This window comes from Lepidochelys olivacea (genome assembly GCF_965140295.1).
Source record: "Lepidochelys olivacea isolate rLepOli2 genome assembly, chromosome: 9".
In the NCBI taxonomy this organism is placed as follows: Eukaryota; Metazoa; Chordata; order Testudines; family Cheloniidae; genus Lepidochelys; species Lepidochelys olivacea.
Window position 1 is genome coordinate 70,279,268 of NC_140419.1, and position 22,906 is coordinate 70,302,173.

Below are 22,906 nucleotides of genomic sequence, written 5' to 3' on the forward strand. Positions count from 1 at the left end.
CTTTTAAAGATACCTTTAAAACTCTGAGCCTCAGTGACATGGCAGTTCTTGAAGGAATAAACATACAAAAGAAAGGAAGAATTCCACACACTTGATCCCAGTCAGGGTCAAATTTTAAAGATATTAGGCACCTATCTTCCATTGAAATCAAGAGCCTAAATATTTTACAAATCTCCCCCTTTGTCTTTATTTTTTAGAATACACTGGCTGAGCGATAACTATGGCATGGTGCTGTATGTCAAGAGATCTACCAAATGGCCTGGTGAAAAAGAACTGGCAGTCAGTTATGGACTGAAATCACTGCTGTCTAATGACAATTATCTGCTTCTATGAGACTATGTTCTGAGTATCATCTTTTTCTCCTTTCTTTTGGCTTGTTTCACTTGAGGCATTTTTCCCTCTCTTAGTTTTCTTGCAACATAAAGCACTGAAAAAATGTAACATATTGTATGGTATGGTGAATATGTGTTTATATTGTACTTACTTACCTTTGTAGTTTTTCTGAGTTCATTCTAATTGTTATAGGAGTTTTGTTTGTTTGTTTGTTTTTCTTCTTACAATAAAAGCATATAATAATAACAAACAAACAGTAAGAGAGTTCCACAAATAATATGTCTGACTTTTGTTTTCAATTAAAAAACAAAGGCAACAGACCAAAGTCTGGGCTTAATGGTACAGTACATGCTTTTCTGTAAGTGTATCTAGCATTAGCTAAAGAAAAAAACCTTAATAATAACTGAAGCTCTATATCCAGCTTTAAAAACATTGCAATTAAAAATATCTCTCTTTCATCTTATCAGAAAGAAAAATAAGTCCATTGCATTTTCCTTTCTTTCTTCCTTTTGAATTTTCATGTGAGTTTGTTGTTTGCGAGAGGTGTGGGATTGGCAGCCTTCAAGCCTGAAGTCCTATATTTATTCACATTATCAATGCAAGCTTTACCACAGCAGTCCAACAATGTGCCTCAGCCGTTACATGATAGAGCCCAGTTCTCTTGGTGAGAGGATTGCTCAATTACCATGCTCACTCAATCCTTGGAGTCTCCATGGAGACAACCAAGCAGGTATCATTAGTACCATTTGGGGTGGTAATTTATGAAATAAGGGATAGACATCTCTCCATTGCAAACTGGAAGACTTTGTAACACACAGGCCACCATACAGCTATTGGACAGTAACAACTTTCGGTCACCACTGACCCTGAGCCCAAAATTAAGTTTCATGTTCACATATTGGAGGAGCATATCACAGTGTGCCCTGCTCTTATTTTCCCTGACATCACATCTCCTTCAGAAACATATGGCCATTGGCTCTTGCTCTCATCCTACACACTATCCCTCAAAGGGCAGAGAAAACGCAGGAGGTGAAAGCATGTTGTTGAAGCACCAATTGCTCCTGGGAGGATTTCCCATATTGAAAATGACTTGACTGTGTTAATATATATTGTACCTCTTCAGAACTGTGACTGTCCTCCTCTGATTTGGAAAGCCCCTTGTACGTTTTGTGAGCTGCCACATGCTAAATAATTAGAATAATAATTAGGAAGCATCTCTTTTACAATGGCTGCTCTTTAACTTTAAAGAAACGTACTCCTTAGAGGTCTTCTCTAATCTATGCAGTTTCAACTGTGTGCTCACATGTCGACGGTTTTCCAAAGGTTAGTGGAAGGAGAAGCATGCAATGGAATTGTTGTTCTCCATCTATGCCCCACACCAGATTTTCACCAGATTTTGTTTGCTACCCTCCCCTCAACTATAGGGGAGAAAGTGCTGTTGCTGAGTTATCACTGTTTGGCCTTGGTGAATGCAAAAAGCTGTCTTGAAGGCATGGTGAGAGCAATTTGAAATACCTAAAGTGAACAATACCCATTTAGACTTTGATGTTAAAAATTAAAATGTAAATTTGCCAAAGAGCTTCCTGAAAAGGGATTCTCTGTTGCATCTATTTTGTTTTCTCCCAAATGTTTCTGCTGTAAACTGCAAATTAGCAATATATGGATAAGACTCAACAGCCACTAATACTGACCTCTCTTACAACACGCCATGAACTTTATCTTGTAATGATGTGGTGCCAGAGAAATTGACTACATTGACCAATGCCTCATTGATTGAACTCAATACTGATTACCCTCGGAAAGCAGGGTGACTGACATTTCCTGTAAAGGTTAGATGCTATCAGAGGAAACAAAAATGTACATTTGACATGGATGAACTTTGCAAACAAGATGGTGATTGCACTGAGAATATTGGTGCTTCTTGAGAAAATCATTGCCAAGTTTCTACTCGTGCATGTGTTGCTGCATTGCCATAAAGATTCTGATGCCCTGCTTCCTGTTTGCCAACACTGAAGCTGCACTTTTTGGTACACTAGATACTTATTCTCCTCAATTCCTGTTCATTTTCTTTCTTTGTGAGTTCTGATGATGAATTAAATCCTTGCATGAACAAGGGATGAATGCACTGGGATCCTTATTTTACCCAGCTTGGGGCAAAGAACAAAGGAAAGGAATCAGGTGGACAGAAATAGTTATACTACAATACATAAAAAACTTTACAGTCATATTTCTTAAATAATTGTACTGTGTACAATATGTTCATACAACAAATATGAGGGGAAATATCAGAATATATGTATTTGCTGTGCTATGTTTAAACACCAAGTCTTATTAATATTTTAAAACAACTTATAACAACCTACCATATGTGCAATAATAATATACAGAAATTGGAATGAATACCCTAAAATTGTCAATAAACTGGAGTGAAAAGATCTGGGCACAAAACTCTTCCACATATTGAAAATTAATCTCTTCACTGCTCATTTAGAATTATAACCTATGATAAATACTATGAAGAATATAGTATTTTTTACATTGCATGTGGTACATTATTGCTTGAAAGAGTAGAGAAATTGCCTTGATTATTGACTGTCATGGCTCTAGAATTTCTTTTAGCTTTATTTGTCTTGGATTCAGTATTTTGGAATTTCTTCTACTCCCTCCATTCCTCCCCAAAACTTTAACTGATTGTCATGTTGGGCTCTATTCCGCCTATGTAAAAGCCTACCTTCCAATTTTCAAATTGTTTACATATAAAATGTACACCATACAACTTCAATTCAAACTAAGTCAAGGGACTCATTAAGAGATTTTGATATATTTCTTTACCATCACGCCAACTGTGATGTGAGGAAAAGAAGGGAGTGGCTAAAAGGGGGTGAAGGAAACAGAAAAAGAGGAAAACATAGCCTAAGAAAATAAATCACTTTCCTCCTCCTCCTTCTAAAACATGTATACACCTTAGAATATTTGTGCGTACAAGTTAAAGTGCCCAGGACTCAGTAAGATCATTGTCTTACAGGGAGTCCTGTGATTGGACACTTTGCCCACTGTACTCAATACAGATAACATCAAGCATACAGCTCTTACCTTCCCACCATTTTCACAATGTACTCTGATCCATATGAAGAAAATTCCATTCTCCTTTTAGTGAGTGAGTATTCCTTAAGGCTATAACAGCAGCACATGTATTCAGTCACAAAATGTCTTCCTCATTCACATTTCTGTGTATGTGTGTAGAGATTTTCCCTCAAAATTCTAGGGCAATATTGAAAATAGTCACTTTGATTCCTCTTCCTCCATTGTGATAATTTGTTTGCAGTTCTAATTTATCACTTAACCTCCCTCCTGGTATATGAATTAAAATGATATACTTCTTGTCCTACTACTATTCAAGGGAGGCAACATCTTTCTGGGAATATTTACCACTCATGTCCAGAGAACACTGGCAGTTCCTCAGTTCCTCAAGGAGAAGGGCTCTTGTGTATTGAAATACTATGTAAAATATGCATTATGCACCAAGACTCAAGATTTTCCTCTACTGTATGGTCAAATAAAGGGATTCTTTTTGCCTTATATTTTAAATTCCCATTGAATTACAGCATTTGCCAAACCGTGCAAAAAAGCCAGTATGTGGTCACATTTGGGAAGTTCTTTAGATAAAATCTCATACAGCCAACACAGATGCCCTACTGCTCAAAAAATTCTGTAAGGAAACAAAAAAGGTGTGCGCTGCCAAAAAAATAAACCAGAATACAGCAGAGCTTTAGATATTGCTTTCTCTTATTTTCAGTAGAGATATTTCCATTCTTCTTCCTTCCTTCCCTGTTCCTGGCTCTAAGAAGAGTATTAACAAACTCAAGACATTCTATGCTTTGTGGCACCAGAATGAAATCAGATTATAACCAAACACTAATAAAATGTTTAACGTTATAGTAATATTATGTTTCTTCCTTACCAACTAAAATGATAAGAATGTTGAATCATTATGTGAAACCTAATCTCTTGGACCTCTCTGGTCAAGCTGATTTCTTTCTCCACTGGAGCTGCACTTTTAATAAATGACGGTGACTAGTTAACTCCTGTTTTCTCTGAAATAATGAAGTGCAAATGTGCAAAATTGTATAGAAGCAATGCAGAAAACTATCCTGAATACTTTTAATCTCTTAAACACTGTGTCAGTCCAAGAGAAATTGGCCTAAAATGCATTTTTGGATTTGAACTCAACCATATCATGGTACAACATTAGGGGGTCGGGAAAACATGCTGTAACTAGTTTGGTTTTGCCTTGAAAGTAGATGTTACCAATGCTGAACAAATGGTTTGAAATGATATATCTGCTTTCTCAAGTAAAGTGCTTTGGAGCAGAGGACAGATGTTTATATCAGCCTCACGATCTAAGAAAGGGGACTTAAAATCCCACATCCATTTAAAGAAAGGTAGGTAAGTCATTTGGATGTGGCAGAGAAAGATCACTTCAATTAAATATATAAAATGTTCAAACTTGACAACAATTATATTTACTTTTTGCATACGTATAATATTTTGGATTTCCACATACACATAACTTTGCCACAGTATCATGTCAACAATACAGTTCACTAGGGCCAGATTCTGATACCTTTCTCATGTTCACTAGTAACTCACACAATGAGACCAATTGGAATACTTGAGTAAGGTACTGTCCAATTTGAATATAAGCCTATAAGAATCTGGGTTTAAGATGGAGACATCTGCTGAAAAATGTTAAATTATTAATGGCAAATGTTGTACCTTTTCAACACAGAAGAACTGAATCTACTTTTTTCCACATTAGGATGATAAGTAAATGGCTCCAAGGTTAATATGTGATCCTTTTTAACTAAATGCCTCTATTAAATATAGATTTACATTCTTGACTTGAGCTCTTTTAGACCCGCCTGCTGGAAAAGAAAGAATAAGTGGCATTTTTCATCAGGATTTTATCTTGATAAAGAGGTCCTTTCGCAGACATATTTGATATGCATTTTGTTCTTATAACAGCCTCTGCATCTAAAATGTTATCAAACTCTGACAGAATCTCTTCATCTTAATAAGGCAAAAATAGGCTGTGTGTTTTCATCCTTATTTTCTTCAGATTATCAATATGAAGGGCTTGATTGACACAGTACAGTGGAAAGGGGGTTCTGATCTTATCTGACAGAGTTTATTTTGGGCTTGGTTTCACAAGGAGAAAAGGTTATCTGTCTAGTCTGGCACATGCTGGAATATCTCTGGTCATTATTTTTTATGTCAAGTATTGGGTCCCCATTTTCATGAATCTTAACTGCAGTATGGATAGCCTTAAAATGCATCCTGTGCTTCACATGGCGTTGATTGATATTTTCAGATTATTAAGCCGCCAGTTCTGCCTTTCAAGACTGCACATCAGCGTCACAGGGAGCAACGGGGAACAAGTCAGTAAACTCTTGTAAACAAAATTATCATACATTTAACATTACAGCCAATCTAACCACAGGGGATTTCATCAAAGCACTACAAAAATAAACCACTTATCTTAGTTTTAATGTTTTCACTTTTATTTGCTATGGATGTCTATTCTAATTATAGCTAACCTTTGGAAGATAACCATGTATCAGTATCTATAAAAGTTTCCCCTGTACAAAAGGCAGGAAGTTGTCCGCTTATAGAAAATGACAAACTTTAATGAGCTGTATTCACAACAAAACACATTTCCATTATGCCATGAAATTTTTGCAAACTATGCCATGGACTGTGGAGATGACTCTCAAGAGTAAACCCAAAATATGCATTATTTTAGAATTTATATGCAGAGGTTGGGATGACATGCAGACATGCACAAGTAAAAACAAGGCCACGGAGTCCTTTATTAAATTAGCTCTCTATGATGGTAAAGCAGGTACAATGATTGCACTTTCATCTACAAGAAAATATGAAATATAGATCCACATACTGATATCTGGGAAAGTATATCTGGGAAAGTATAGTATTCAGGCATTAATTTGAAATAGGGGCAAAAGGATTTCCCTTTATTTGAAGTGGTATACCTAGCATTTGCTGCCCATGGCCAGAGGCCCTGCCACTGTGGCACACCCCACAGACATTGTACTTTTCGGAGAAAAAGAACAGTGAGTTCAGACCTCCAAGAGCTCCCCAAAGAGGCCACCTAGGATCAGCTGTTGGAGGAGACAATGATAATTGGTCCTCCAGCAGCTAGAATGGTTGGGAGCATGCAGAAGCCCATCAGGGCCCAAAAGACAAGCTAAAAAGGGCTGGGCTGTTTCTTACAGGAGATAGTTCAGGGAGGATCTTGAAGAAACCCAGCTGCTCCGGTGCCTAACTGTGACTACATCTTTTTGCTTCGACCAGTTAAGGACTGTTCTATTTTATGCAATTTGATGTCGAGGTGGCCATCTTGAGTTAAATACCAGTTTATTGCTGTAAAGTTAAGGCAGCATGCTCCATGGGATGTGCCACTGGCTCAGAGGCTACTGTGATAACTACATACAGGAAATACAAAAGTTTAAATTGGGCTAAATAAGGTAGTCAGATGGTCCTAAGGCTGCCACTTTTGATGCTCTGGTTAAAATTAATTCTCTACATGCACTAAAATTGCTTTATATGAGCTAAATGCAATGGTTATTGAAGTCAACATCTCCCACTGATTTCAGTGAGTTTTGGATTAGGCCCTAGGAGTGTATAAGAAAGAGGAGAAAACACCAAGGGATAAAAAGAAACAGAATACTACATCCTGTCACATGAAGGTCTAGGTCCCTCTATACAAAACATTTCTTTTGCACTACTCAAGACTTTCCTCATCTTGGAAACTTTTAAAACACCATAATTTGAAACACCTTTTTCCTGCAATTTTAAAAAACTTCTCAGAAAAACGTGGCATACAATATTTCATGGGCAGTGGGTTATTTTCAAGGGAGTTAAGGTGAGGTTTACGTATTGGGCTTCATATGGAAAGCTAGCATCAACCTTAACTATAGGACACGAACTGAAATTCTAAATCCTAGAATTATAGAAATGTAGAACTGGAAGGGACCATCTCAGGTCATCCTGTCCAGTCTCCTGAACTAAGGCAGGACTAAGTATTATCTAGACTATCCCTGACAGGTATTATCTAACCTGATCCTAAAAACCTAACCTTATTCCACAACCTCCCTAGCTAATTTGTTCCAATTAGTTTCATACACCATTTTCCCCTGCCACATTCAGTATATCTTTGTTATTAAAGCCAGCTATATTTTATTCTCCTTCTGTTTGCTCCTGCCTTCTACTTCCTGAGTGTAATATAATATTCAAGCTAGTATTTATTCCTTCTAATATACACCACTAGGCAATTCATACACAGAACTGAAAATCAGCACTGCTCAGGAAAGCATGGACAGGTGACTGGGGTGTATGCTAGCAAATGCTGCCATGGAACTCCTGTGAAAAAGGAAAGGATATTGCTTGGGATCATCTCAAACTAAGCAAATGTTTGGCTCAAGACCCCACCTAGAAACTTATTCAATCTTATAGATTCTAGAAATTTAAATTAAAACCTAGTCATTTCTAAGGATGTTACTTCTTCACTCAGCCAGGAATTGGAAAAGAACCAAAGACACTCAAATTAAACAGAACCCCAGAGTGGTATGGCATCTCTCCTTTCCTAGGCATTTCCAAAATCTCTGTTATTATTTGTGCATTCTGTTGAGGCCCAGATGCTCTTGTCAAATAATTTTTAAAAAATTAATAAAACCAACCACCTAGCTCCCCACTCCCTGCAAATAAATAAATAAATAAACAAATAAGGTCTAAAGGAAGTTTGCCCTTCACTTGCAAGCTCTACCTCAATGTTGTTGCACTCAGATGGCTTTTTAAACACTGAGATTTCAATAGCTGTTAAAGAGTGGATTTCTTTTGGGGAAGAAAAAAACAAAAAAGGAGAGTGATCAAAGAGTTTAAAATGTATTTATGTTTTTTACATCAATGGTCCTGACTTTACTACTGACAGAAAAGTGTTTCTGTATAAACATGTACTCTACCAATTACTATTATTGCTTTACGGTACAAATCATGTTTTTGCACTCTACCTGGCCAGTGTTGAATGAACCAGGAAGTTTCCAGAACTGACTCTAATGATGCAAGAATGGGCTGAATACACGAGACAGAGGTGGGGGAATAGGGTCATTTGGATTTGCTGTAGAGAAAAGGACTAAAATTCCTAAGGCGTTAGGAAGAGAGAAAGAATTGGTTGAACTGCTACAGCTGGGTGCACTGTGACTCTCTAGACAAGTACTCAAAGTAATTCTTGGTCTGTGTTTGATCTGTCTCCATAAACCAGCACAAGTTTGCTTGAGTTTTATTCAGGTGTACAGCCACTGGGTAGAAGCTTTATGCTACACTCGGGTTTGTGTGCGCACACATGTTGTGAATATATGAGCCAGACTGGTCTTCATTATACATTTTGAGCATAGTTTGTTGAGATAAGTCACCTAGAATTTTCCTTTTTGTCTCTCATTGACTGAACCTATTGTGTGACATCAGAAAGGTCAGATGAGTTAGAAACCATTTGGTTTGGCTATATTTCAGCTCTGTTCTTGGATCGAGCTGGATTGAGTCAGGGGGAAAAAATTAACACCATTCATACATCACTGTCTGACTGCCTCTTTCAGGCGGGCAGTAGATTAGTATATTATCGTACTCTGTAATTCCTTCAGTTATTAGGAATTGTCTCATTATTATTTAATATTTTGACTCAGAATAATTATAGCCCAATCTTTAGATACTTCGCTGAGATCAAAGTTCTCTTGTTGCATCAGAAATGTGTGTGCATATTCCTGGCAGAGGCCTCTGCATTACTTTCACAATTCCCTCAGTTACTGGGAACTCACTGCCTCATTATTATTTCATATTTTGGCTCACATAATTATATCCTCTTTGTCACTGTTCTCTTTTAATACAGATTTTCTCTCTCCTGGTTCTAAATTTATTATTTTTAGTGCTGGATTGTGAGCTTTGGAGAATTAAGTCTTCCATTTCTCCACAGTACAGGTCACAGCAACAGGTACAGCAGCACTGTGTTCTTCACACTATTCAGCTGACATACTTACACTGTAGAACATAATTATTAGGCAAGCCAAAATATTTCTATCAAAAAAGATATAGATATAATTGGACTGGTCCAGTACCATGCAGATGGATCACTCAGTAGTATTATTGTGTTCAATTTGAGAATCCGGTTTGTTGCTTCATCCTTGCCATAGCATGGCCTAGCAGCAACACAAAGAAATATGCTCAGTCCCCGATAAGGGAGAAAACATTAGAGGGTGCCGTATAATACATGCTGAAACCAGGGAGAAACTCCCAACTATAAACTAAATGGAATACCAATGCAAGGGAAGTGAGATAAAATAGTATTGACATTTCAAATAAGTCATCTTTTCATATCAGTGTTACCATTTTAGGGCTATCTGAATCCTGCAAGATCATTTTGAGCCATCAAACAGAAATTTTCATTGAGAGACGCATTTATGAACAGGAAATTGCATCCTCCTCCATCTGGATAGTGTCATTATACAAATATCTCTCTGCAGTGCCACTTGTGAAGCTTCAGATGAAGGAAGTAAAAAATATTATTTTTTTTAAGAAAGGAGATATATTTTGCTTTGATCCAGCTAGGTCACTCCACTGAAACAGGAACAGATTACTCCACACTGCCTGTCAGTAATGCATAGATTCCAGTTTTTGCAAGACTTATGCAGTACCATGATTTGGATGTTTTCTGGAAGTGATGTCCCATGCTTCTCATTACCTCCTCCTAGGATTCCAGTGTCTAGACATCCTTAGTCTATAACACTAGGGAAACTAGTGATGGCATTTATCTGTGTAAACTTTGCAAATAGAGTGGTCATTTCATTTATTATGAAGTATCATATGTAATATCCCAAGCAGAATGAGAGCACATTCTCTATCATATGTTGGAGAGTGCTCTCAAGTTTTTTTTTCATTTCTGTTTTTAAGGATTCTCCCAACATTGGGTAGCTAAAGTTGTTCTGCTGGAGAGACTAAATATTGGGTCTGGTATTATTTTCCTGGCATCTGACGATATTCAGGTATCTCTACATATTTCTGCTCTATCCTCCAGTTGTTGCCAAGTCCTTCCTAACATATATGGATAGCATGGATGGCAACATACAACTAAAACAACACACCAGAAACAGCACTGTAAATAACTCATTGATAAAAGACTGAAAGCAGTGTAATTTATTCACCTAGGGCAGTGTGGTGGGCAACCTGTGACCCGCGGGCCACATGCGTCCCATCAGGATAATGCAGTGGTGGGCCACTAGACATTTTGTTTACATTTTCCGTCTGCAGGCATGGCCACTCACAGCTCCCAGTGGCCACAGTTTGCCGTTGCCAGACAATGGGAGCTGTGGGAAGCGGCATGGGCTGCATGTACGTGCTGGCTGCCACTTCCCACAGCTCCCATTGGCCGGGAACGGCGAACTGTGGCCACTGGGAGCTGCGGGTGGCCGTGCCTGCGGACTGTCAATGTAAACAAACTGTCTAGTGGTCCGCCAGTGGATTACCTTGACGGCCCACGTGCGGCCCGCAGGTTGCCCACCACTGGTCTGGGACCAGATCCTGAGCTGCATTACAGTAGCTGTGCACTGCTCCACCTAGACAAACCTGGGGTTACTGGTTTGTTTTTCTTAACAAAGCCTGATTTTAGGCCACTTTATAATTAGAGATGGTAAGAAAACCAAAATATTTCCAGTGAGAAATTTTGACTGAAAAATGTCCTTGATGAAGCCCTACCACATCCTTACAACTTCCCTCATTATTTGCTAAATGGATTGTAAATGTGGCTTCTGTTGTGTGAGACACATTTATGGATTTGACACACTTGATTACGCTGCCTAACAAAGAACTTTCAATGGCATCCATTTTCATGACAAAGTTTTAAATGTACCCTCCTATCTCAAGCAGAATGGTGTGCCTTGCCAGTAAGCCTACTGCAGTATATTGTGTGAGATTCTATAGTTATCACATCTTTATGGGAATTTACTAAAGCTTAGCCTTAGCTATTACTGAACAGCAGCCAAGCATCTGATTTGTTCTACTGTGTTTATTTATTTATTTTACATACATCTTGGTACCATCTGGGCTCATAAAAACAAACAGTTCAAGTAGCTAACGTGTTAAAAGAGGGCACTGAAATAATGAAATCCTTTGTTTAATCTGTTTGATTTCATATCCATTTCAGAACTCATGTTGTCATTTGCTAATTCCAAAATGACTTTTTGTAAGAAGATTGTCAGGTCAGATGTTGGAACCCTTAAACGCTGAGCACGTGCTCTCTTATCCACGTTTAGTGTTTCAAAGCCAAACTACTGTAACTAATAAATCATTCTTGGTTGCTGAAAGCAAGCGGATAATTGTGCTGCTTTATATCTTGTATACAGAACATTTCAAAAGAATGTTTTCCCCCCAACTAAGCCCTCCTAAGTATTGTTATTGACTGCATGATCCATTTCTATCTGCTTTCAATATCCAACCTTCATGTTGAGCTTTTGAAAAGGTTTGATTCATTTCTTAAGCTGTGAATAGGGCAATCGTGACGATGTCTCCTTAATCAACACTTAGGCTGGCAGAATTAAAGAGAATCAAAATGAAGACACCTATAAATAAAATTATTAGAAAAAATCCCAAAATGCTTATACAATAAAGACTAATTTGAATGTTCAACTAGCACTACAAAACAACATGCCTTGGGGATTGATCCTGAAAACCCTTACTCACTTGAATAGTCTTATCTCATGTGTTTAGGCCTATTGGAGTAAATTAAATTATTCACATGGATAAATATTGCACATGTGAGTAAAAGACTGTAGGATAAAACACATAGGGCCAGATTTTAAAAGGTATTTGGGTGCCTAAGTCCTATTGAAATAAATGGGCATTAGGTACCGAGTGATTTTGAAAGAACCGGCTCCAGGCACCAGCAAAGCAAGCACATGCTTGGGGCGGCACATTTCCAGGGGCGGCATTCCGGCCACCCTTTTTTCCCCCCCGGCCCTTCTCAGTCAACCAATGAGCCCCTGCATGGGGTGAGGCGGCGGGTCGATGCGCTTCTCCCCCCCACCCGCCTTTGCTGCATGTGATTTTGTTAAAATTAAATGAGTACCCTAGTAGGAAATTGTTTTATTTCATTAACTACAAATTCTCTGTTTTCATTTTTTTTTTATTTTAAACAGTCAAAACAAAACAAAAAACATTGCAAAGTGCAAACGTGTAAAAGCCAAAAAAAAAGGGGGGGCGGGAGCGGCCAAAATTTTTTTTGCTTGGGGCGGCAAAAAACCTAGAGCTGGCCCTGACTATTAGTAAATAGTTTTGTATTTAAACATTTGTAATGATGTATGTGCACTCTGATTTTAGGGCACTTTTGGGCATGGTATTTTTTTCGGAACAACGTACTGTAGCATTAGTAGAGAAGTACAGGAGGAGGGGTGGACAAATCCCTCCTTGGTCATAAAATGTCAGAAAATATAAGCTCTGTAAATGGGAATTTGGGCTAAATAATCCTCTCCAGGAAAGCAGTAAGATTTTTTTTCTGTTATCCTTTTTAAAAGATGAGATGCCATGTCCCTTTTGGATGCTCTTATGCTAGTTGGAGATTCAGGGTTAGATAAATCTCCTTCTAAAGAGACAAAAAACTATTTAAAGTCTAGAATGTTTAACTGTTTATCTCCCTGGATGAGAAAGCTTCACAGAACAGAACAAGATACACAGGGGAAAATACTTTGTTTAAAGCCAATCACATAACTTTACCAAATATACTGGTGCAGTATCAATTCATGCTGGATTTATTTATTGTAACTATTCTTGGATGCAGTATTAGTGCAGCTCAGAAATAATGGACAAGAGATAGGATGATAATGTTGCATTACACGTGTTCGAAATGCTTAATAGAATATTTAGGGAGCAGCATGACAAGAGGCATGCAATTTAGAGAAGGGGATGAAGGCTTTGGTGAGATGGGATACACAGCAGAGCATAGAACAAGAGCAGGACTATAGAAGAGAAAAGGGCAGAGATGTAGACAGGTTGACATTGTACAGAGACTTGAAGGTAGAGACAAGATTCTCTCCTGTGGTGAGATCTCAGCCTACTTGCTGGGGTGGGCGGTCAGGGAACAAGTAATCCTTCCTTGCTTTCGGTGCATCTGTGCCAGCCCTGGCCAGCGTGTTATTTTCTCCTCTAGTCTGCTGCAATTTTTTTTTTTCATTAGAAACTACAAAGTAAAAGTTTTGTGGGGTTTACTGAGAGGGCTTACTCTCTACTATAGTGGCCTGATTCCTGAGCACATGAAGACCCCATTGGGGCTGTTTCATGGATTTGTTTTCTCTCATAAAGGCTGGCTGGCTGAGCACTCTACTCAAATAAGGTTGAGCATAGGTCTTTTGGGGTACAATCTTTGCTCGGCCCCTTTCAATTCCAGTGAGATTGACAATGTTGTGATCCACTTTCAGAAGGAGGGTGTTCATCTTCTCCTTTCTGAGGTAGATTTATGGTTCACTTTAATGCCAGATTTTCCCTAGAGACATAGCAAGGACTGCAATCGTTAACCCGAGTACATTGAAGTCATATTCCTATGGTCTGTCTGGGGAACAACCTAAAATTTGCCAAGCTCTTTCAGTACATTTAAACATTTTTTTCCACTTTTTGCATCGAGCTCTTATGGCTGGTCTTTTAAAGAAGCCCGTGACACTTAAGTGTCCAAATCCCACTGAAACTCAATAGGAGTTAGGCACATAACTCCTTTAGATTCCTTTGAAAAATCACAGCCCACATAGCTATGAATTGACTTTGTGTCGGGGGGTGGAGGGTGAGAAAACCTGGATTTGTGCTGGAAATGGCCCACCTGATGATCACTTTAGATAAACTATTACCAGCAGGACAGTGGGGTGGGAGGGGGTATTGTTTCATATTCTCTGTGTATATATAAAGTCTGCTGCAGTTTCCACGGTATGCATCCGATGAAGTGAGCTGTAGCTCACGAAAGCTCATGCTCAAATAAATTGGTTAGTCTCTAAGGTGCCACAAGTACTCCTTTTCTTTTTGCGAATACAGACTAACACGGCTGTTACTCTGAAACCTAAATTGCTGCAGTGCTTTATCACCCCAGAGATGGCTGCATTTTTGTGGAAAGTGATGTGTTTATATATATTAATTTCTAAAACACTTAGGGATTCTTCACACTGAAAGGCAATCTCCACACTGAACATTTACCCCTTCAGCTCTGACTTTACACATTTTAAGATTGTACATCCTGACACCCATCAAGAGTTATGGTATTTTTCTGACACACCAGCATGTACTTGACTTTATGTCAGGAAGTAGCATGACAGCTTTCTTGATGTTTAGTAGGTTGACTGAATTCAGTCTTGAGTGGCCAGCAGCAGGCATTGCCTTCATCCAACTAAGGCTGCGCTGCTGTTAATTTATACACGGCACTTGGGTAGACAGGTGAATTTTTAGGCTTGCACTTTGATGGGACAACTCCTTAGGCAACTTAACATGAAAAGCTTTAGGCCTTGAGTTCTCCTCCTCTGCTTCTGCCTCAAATATAACTTGCAACTGTGAAGAATATAGTCTCGGAAAGGCAGTTTTGTGTGGCTGTCATAAATATAAAGGGAAGGGTAAACCCCTTTGAAATCCCTCCTGGCCAGGGGAAAGCTCCTCTCACCTGTAAAGGGTTAAGAAGCTAAAGGTAACCTCGCTGGCACCTGACCAAAATGACCAATGAGGAGACAAGATACTTTCAAAAGCTGGGAGGAGGGAGAGAAACAAAGGGTCTGTGTCTGTCTATATGCTGGTCTTTACCGGGGATAGACCAGGAATGGAGTCTTAGAACTTTTAGTAAGTAATCTAGCTAGGTATGTGTTAGATTATGATTTCTTTAAATGGCTGAGAAAAGAATTGTGCTGAATAGAATAACGATTTCTGTCTGTGTATCTTTTTTGTAACTTAAGGTTTTGCCTAGAGGGGTTCTCTGTGTTTTTGAATCTAATTACCCTGTAAGATATCTACCATCCTGATTTTACAGGGGGGATTTCTTTATTTCTATTTACTTCTATTTTTTTATTAAAAGTCTTCTTGTAAAAAACTGAATGCTTTTTCATTGTTCTCAGATCCAAGGGTTTGGGTCTGTGGTCACCTATGCAAATTGGTGAGGCTTTTTATCCAACATTTCCCAGGAAAGGGGGGGTGCAAGTGTTGGGAAGATTGTTCATTGTTCTTAAGATCCAAGGGTCTGGGTCTGTAGTCACCTAGGCAAATTGGTGAGGCTTTTTACCAAACCTTGTCCAGGAAGTGGGGTGCAAGGTTTTGGGAAGTATTTTGGGGGGAAGGACGCGTCCAAACAGCTCTTCCCCAGTAACCAGTATTAGTTTGGTGGTGGTAGCGGCCAGTCCAAGGACAACGGGTGGAATATTTTGTACCTTGGGAAAGTTTTGACCTAAGCTGGTAAAGATAAGCTTAGGAGGTTTTTCATGCAGGTCCCCACATCTGTACCCTAGAGTTCAGAGTGGGGGAGGAACCTTGACAGTGGCTAATGTACATACTTATCCATGCCTTTATGACAGGGAGATACAATTACAGCAGTGCTCTCTGTGTAAGCTCTTCCTGCTGCTTCAATCCAAAACTCCCTCCCAGAGTCCACACCCGCACCTCCTCCTGCACCCTAACTCCCTGCCCCAGCCCTGAGCCCCATCCTGTCCCATTAACATAAAGAGAAGTATTCCAGTTAAATCTTGAATGTTGGCAAACTCCCCAAACACAGAGTGATTACAAGGCAGCACTCAGTGATAATTATGTACATCTCCAGAAAGCATTTCACTATGCAGTGTCCTGGTTCTATTTCTACTAGTTAAGAGATTGCCTGACAAACTGAAAGACCTTTACCCCAGATATTTAACATTTGCTTTGTTGGTATTTAAATAGTTTGTGACATTGATTATGTGCTTCAATTATTAGTAGTTGGTAACATTCACCCTGGCAAATAACCAGTGTTTTTGTTATTTTGGGGTTGGGGGATTGTTTTATACTGCTTAAATCAATTCCCACCCAGATGGTTTGTGGAAATAGGAGACAATGCATTTTTCTCACAGAAGCTGTATACTTGCATGTAGGCATATACTTTCACATTTGAGTAAAAGGTATCACGATAGCTTCTCTTAAATCAAACAAATATGATTTCTGCTTTTTCATGTCATGAAACATGGGCAGTCGGGGGATGGGGTGTCAAAGGAAATGAGGCACTGAATGCCCATCACTTGCCTGAAATATTTCTGTCAGTGGTTATTTGGCTTACCTGAGTCAGAGGTGTCTCAGTGCCTGACTGAGACCTGAACTTGTCATAAGTGATTTTTTTTAAAACACAGAAGTGGTTTGGTGATGTAATGGGGATGAGGGGAGAGAGAGAGAGACTATCAGTACATGGATCCTAATAAGTGGAATGGAAGATTATTTTCTTTCAGGAAAGTAAACCCATAGTGGGAGTCATTCAATCCCATAATTATGTCAATGTGACTACCTGCCTGCAGCTTATCTGCAACTGGCTGCTTCAGATCAGAGTGAAGTTTTTGTGCTGACTGGACAATCAAAACAACAGGTAGTCCCCTTGAGGTGAGGTCCCTGATGCATATCTGGGGCTGGACCGGAGCAATCAGATCAAGAACAAAATATAACATCATATTCCAGAAACAAACATAGAACAAAGGTAAAGCAAAGTTATCAAGCCCAGTAAAGGGTGCCCTCCCTTGACCTAAGAAGGATGAAATATCTGAATGGGATACAGGCTAAAATTCAACTGCCTGTTTCAGTGTGATAGCAGCTTCATGCGGAAAGTCAAACCTCATTTCTTTGACAGCGTCATGCAACTCTCATTCACAAAATAAAGTGTTACTTGCTAAATAGGCTTCAGCATTTATCCACACCTATCATAAAGCTGAAATGGTTCAAAACCCTGGTTCAAAGGTAGTAGAAATATTGTATCTACCATTGCAAAATTCTTCACTTTACAAAAAAGCCCTAAAGGTGACAGCAAGCTTACTAAATATGAAAAATCCACATGTACGTGATTTCACTATCTAAATTTAAATTGTATACATACATGTGCATATTTATGCAGTAAGTAGAGCTGGTTGAAATTGTTTTAGCAAAACTGGAACCGTATCAGCTTCAACAAAACTTTTCATCAGGAAGCTTTCTCAGAGAGGTTAAGGCACTGGCCTGGGATGTGGGAGACACAGGTCCAAGTTCCTCCTTTGCCACATGTGGAGTGCTCTGGGATGCAAACCTGTGTCCTGAAGAGCTATCTCAGGGAGGGTAAAGACTGATCTGTGCCAGTATCCTAATCACTGTGCTACAGAGAGTTTGTCTCTTTCTCCCATTTTGCAGGTGCTCATTTTTGTTCTGATGTGAAACAGATAGATAGATATAGACACATGTGAACTTACATACTAGATAATATATTATATATACTACATATTGTGTTGCATGTGCATACACACATACCACATCTAATGGCAACTTTTCCACCCCACTAGAAGATGATTAACTATTCTTGAACATTCCCTGGGAAAGTAATTAATCCTTTGGTAGGAAAGATAGAAAACAGAGCTAAGCTACTCAAGAGCAGTGTTATGTGAGCCACATCCAGTAACACCTGTATGGCCCTGAGGATGTCACATGGGCCACAGCTGTGTACTGATTGGGCCCCACTGCTCTAGAGTATATGGTCTTGGGAGAGGTGTTCTTTCTTAGAGATCAATAAAACATTACAATATTTCACTTGTGGTAAAGTGGATTTAATAATTTCTCTTCCTAATCTCTGTCAAAACAATTTGTGTGTGTGTCTTCACGTATTTTATAGCAGAGAGCTAATAGACCGATAGCAGAATTTAAAAATAGTGCTTCTCCAAAGGGTATTCAAGTAGTCTTCAAACAGAATTTATTTTAGAAGTAGATAAACAAGACACAAAAAGGAACAGTGCCTGTAATCCAGTTTGAAAGCAAAAAAATATATTTAAAAAAATCTTTGTTAAAAAAATATTTTACAAATAATACTTAAGACCAGGATGTACCATAAATATATGCAGCATGATAACAGAAAACATTGAAATGCATAAGAAAATGAGCCTGCATTACAGTATATGTTAAAAAATTATTTTATATCACATACCATCTTAGTTTTTGACAGTACCCTATTATACATTAGCAGTCCTCTGCTTAATGAAATTCAGGACTATGACAAATTCCCCCCAAGACTAATAACTTCTTTGTTACGACAGAGTACTTACACGTAGCTTTCACACATGCATTTTACATGCCATGTGTGATCTCTAATATTAGCTTTCCCTTATTTGCACTGATGTTGTAGCTGTATTGGTCCCAGGATATTAGAAAGACAAGGTGGGTGAGATAATGTCTTTTATTGGACCAACTTCTGTTGGTGAAAAAGTCAAGCTTTTGTGCTTACACAGAGCTCTTCAGAAGACGATGACAACCTGAAAAAGACGAAGAGCTGTATAATCTCCAAAGCTTTTCTCTTTCCCCAACAGAAGTTGCTCCAATAAAAGATATTACCTCTCCCTCCTTTTCCTTATTGTTCTTCGCTTGAAATCAGGGTAAACAACAAGAAGTCTGAGATTATGAATGGCACTAAACTTTGGTAGACATGTATTCACATACAACCCAGGCATCGACAACACGTCAGAGGAAGCAGAAGAACAATATCTGAGGGCCATCTTTGGCTATTTGTGTTGTAGGGCTAAACATCAGTAAAACTCGCCTCCTGCGTTATTGGTTTGCTGAACCAGCTGCAGTACTGAACTAGCACAAAGGATATTCTGGTATCCCTTCGAAACAGAAACACAACTCCCAGCAATGGCAACAGGAGTGGCATATGCACTGAACACAGAGATACATCTTCACCAGGTTTTCTTGAGATTATGGTAATTAATGATAAAATCTAAATTCTGAAGTTTCAGTATAGCCAAGCTTCAAACTAAGATAAATATGTGATGGCTATTGCAAAAGAAAATATGCTTAGTCTTCCATTAAAAAAGCAGCATTTGTATTATTTACTGTATTTGAACTTGTTCAAAACGTTTGTCTTCATTGACTAGGGGCTCTATTCAGCAGGAAGCAGCACTTCTATTGGTGAATGTAACACAGGAATCACACTGGTTTTGGCTCAGCAATCACATAAGCCCAGCTCTGATTCAGGACACAAATCCTCATTAAAAGTTTCAAAAAGTACTTATCCACAGAATTTTTTTCTCTGGATTTGCACTCCAATTACCTTTCCCCTCTCTAAGATCAGTGTAGAACTAAACTGACCTGTACATATTTAGAAAGTGGCCATCAATGAAGATGAGACCTTAGTGAGAACGTACCATGAGTCCACTTACGGGGAAAGAGCTCTCAGAACAAGTCCTCTGCCAGTCTGCCAAGGAGTCTTTTTTTTAAAAAAAACCTAATATGTAGATGTAAGAAAACAAAAATTAAAATGCACAACTAGGAAGAACAGAAGGGACTGTCCCATTAAAAAAAAGTGATCAGGTATGGGACTTGAAAACAATTTTTAAAAAGTTTTGTTTTCCTAGTGCATTAGCTACATCATCTGTTTTTTGTGGAAAAACTGATTGATGGATTTGGCCCTCCTAAATCACCTGAGGAATGAAGTAGGGCATAAAGAGAGATTTAGTCACAAAACCTAAGTGATTTCAATGGGAGTTAAGAGGATCTGGGCTTTACCTCCTAACCTAACTTTTCTACCTACAGAGGAGTTACTGGCTTGGAAAAAAACAACAGCCTGCTGAACCTTCTCCAAATCTCTAAATCTAGCCTTTTAAAAGTTATAAAATCATGTTTTCCCTCCCATTTACACTTTATAACTGGAACCACAACCACCAAAATACCAGGAAAAAAGTAGCTCTTGAAAATTTTCCAACCGGGAGCAAAAGTGGAAGTGCCAGGAATGTAATGAGAAAGCTTGTTCTCACACTGTTTCCAACTCATTATCTCCAAGACTCTAAGAAGTTAACTTTTGGATGCTTATCCTAATCAAACCTGAACATTTCACCTTTGAGTTTTACCTATGGATCATCTACAACAGAGGTGGGCAAACTTTTTGGCCCGAGGGCTACATCGGGGTTGTGAAACTGTATGGAGGGCCGGGAAGGGAAGGTTGTGCCTTCCCAAACACTCCCTATCCTCCCCCTCCCACTTCCTGCCCTCGACTGTCCCCCTCAGAACCAGCAACCCATCCAACCCCCCCTGCTCCTTGTCCCTTGACCGCCCCACCCCCTCCAGGGAACCCCACCCCAATTGCCCCCCAGGACTCCACCCCCCTATCTAACCCCCTGACTGCCCCGACCCCTATCCACACCCCCACCCCCTGACAGGCCCCCTGGGACTCCCACGCCTCTCCAACCCACCCCCCCATTCCTCGTCCCGTTCCTCGTCCCCTGACCACCACCCCCAGAACCTCCACCCCATCCAACCGCCCCCTGCTCTCTGACTGCCCCCTGGGATCCCCTGCCCCTAATCCAACTCCCCCACTCCCCACCCCCTTACCATGCCACTCAGAGCGGCAGGACTAGCAGCCTTGCTGCCCGCATGGCGCGTAGCTACACGGGAGGGGAGACAGCAGGGGAGGGGCCGGGGGCTAGCCTCCCCAGCCGGGAGCTCAAGAGCCGCGCAGGACGGTCCCGCAGGCTGGATGCGGCCTGCGGGCCGTAGTTTGCCCTCTTCTGGTCTACAGCCTCAGTACCCACAGAAGTCATCCAAAAAAATATTCTGAAACCTGGCTGAGTTCCTGCACTAGTGGGTACGGAAGCCAGTTCTTCACACCACAGAACAGTTTGGATGTTTCCTTCTATTAATGACCGACAGTGTGTGCTATTTAGGCAAAAAGTAATTATAGAAAAAGGTGCTGATCACATTTGTTAGACCAAACTCTCTCACTGAGACTCAATATCATCCATAATAGTATATTAAACATAAAGACTTCCCTCCATTTCTACATTGTAAAATGCAGGCAACAAGCCAAAAGAACTGGCTAAATTGTGGTGCTGAAGGAAAACTCAATAAATACCATTACTGTTGAAACTTGGTGCTCATTTAACTTGCAGAATTAGTACTCTAAAGGGAATATGAATACGAATGATGAAACTGTCTTGTAAATAAATCTTCTTCCCAGGAAAAAGATTTCATTATAACAAATGAAATATTCTTCTATAACAGTCATATCTATGCTTATGCAATATAATATGCTAAATTACAATACATAATTCATTATTAATAAAATTTATTATATTTTACAGACCAGATAGCCAAATAACCATTTTTTTAAAAAAGAGCCAGATAGCAAATATGAAGGGAACGTCATTGTAGACACTCTGCAATCTAAGAACTGAGGCAATGGAAATATTTACATACAAGCCTGTTTTAAATACTTTTACATCAAACATACAGTAGCATATGAGAATTCCATTTGGTAGTCTAACTGATGAATCATTAAGAAATTTTTCCATTTAAAGAAAATTACACATACTGTATACAGCTGAGTTAAAAATCAAAGACTATACCCCATTTTATTCTAGTAAACTAATGTCATATGAGTCTTCATATAAGTGCAGAAAACAGGGTTCTTTATACTCCTTCTGCTTCCTAAGAAATTTTGTATTTTATATGAAACACTAATATTGTTAAATAATGCACACACCCTTTTAAGCATTATTGCCTAAAATGTGATGCAATAGATATACAGGAACCAGGAACCAAGTTGCAACTGAAGGCATTAGCAAATTTTGTTTCCTAAATCAGATGTGCTAAAGTAAAGCAATTTAACTTTAGAAAAATAAATGTTAATCAAAAATAGTTAAATAGCCCTAACCAACAACTACAAAAGCCAGCAATTTTTAACTTGTGCTAGCTAAATATGCAAAATTTTTAAGGTGTAATCAAATTTATGGTATTTTCTACTTTATCACTCTAAGAGCAAGCCTTTTTTTAAAAAAAAGTATTTGAAAAGATTAAGCATATGGCACCTGGTATACAGAAGTTATCAAGATTTCAGTAAGCATAAGGTAAAATAATGTTTAGTTAAAAAGTTAAGTGAACGCTCGCCAGTAATTTAAAAGGTGAATGCTTACTATAGTAGTTTTGTGAATAAGTAAGCAGGAAGTAGTTATTTTCTCACTATTCCTATTGAGCCTATAAAAATAAACAGCAATGATTTGATCATTTGTAGTTATGATCCATAGCAGCAATATCAGTATTAAAAATCTTGTGGAAATAACTATAAATAATAATTAATTCACAACATGGCTTATGGTGATATAAGTAAAGTGATAACATGTATATGATTTAAAAGAATGCAGGGAGTATAAAGAACTTTACATTCTCTTTCTTTTTTAATGTATGCATAAAATTTATTGCTCCCTTTTTCAATATTTATAGACATTAAAAACACAACTAATTTTTCAACACAAATAAATAA

At 38.8% G+C, this 22,906-nt stretch overlaps 1 protein-coding gene across 1 annotated transcript in view; it reads right to left on the reverse strand.

Moving 5' to 3' along the window:
• The window catches only part of PCDH11X (protocadherin 11 X-linked), a 1,025,787-nt gene that overhangs the window by 834,616 nt on the left and 168,265 nt on the right, over positions 1 to 22,906 (reverse strand). The window lies entirely within an intron of this gene.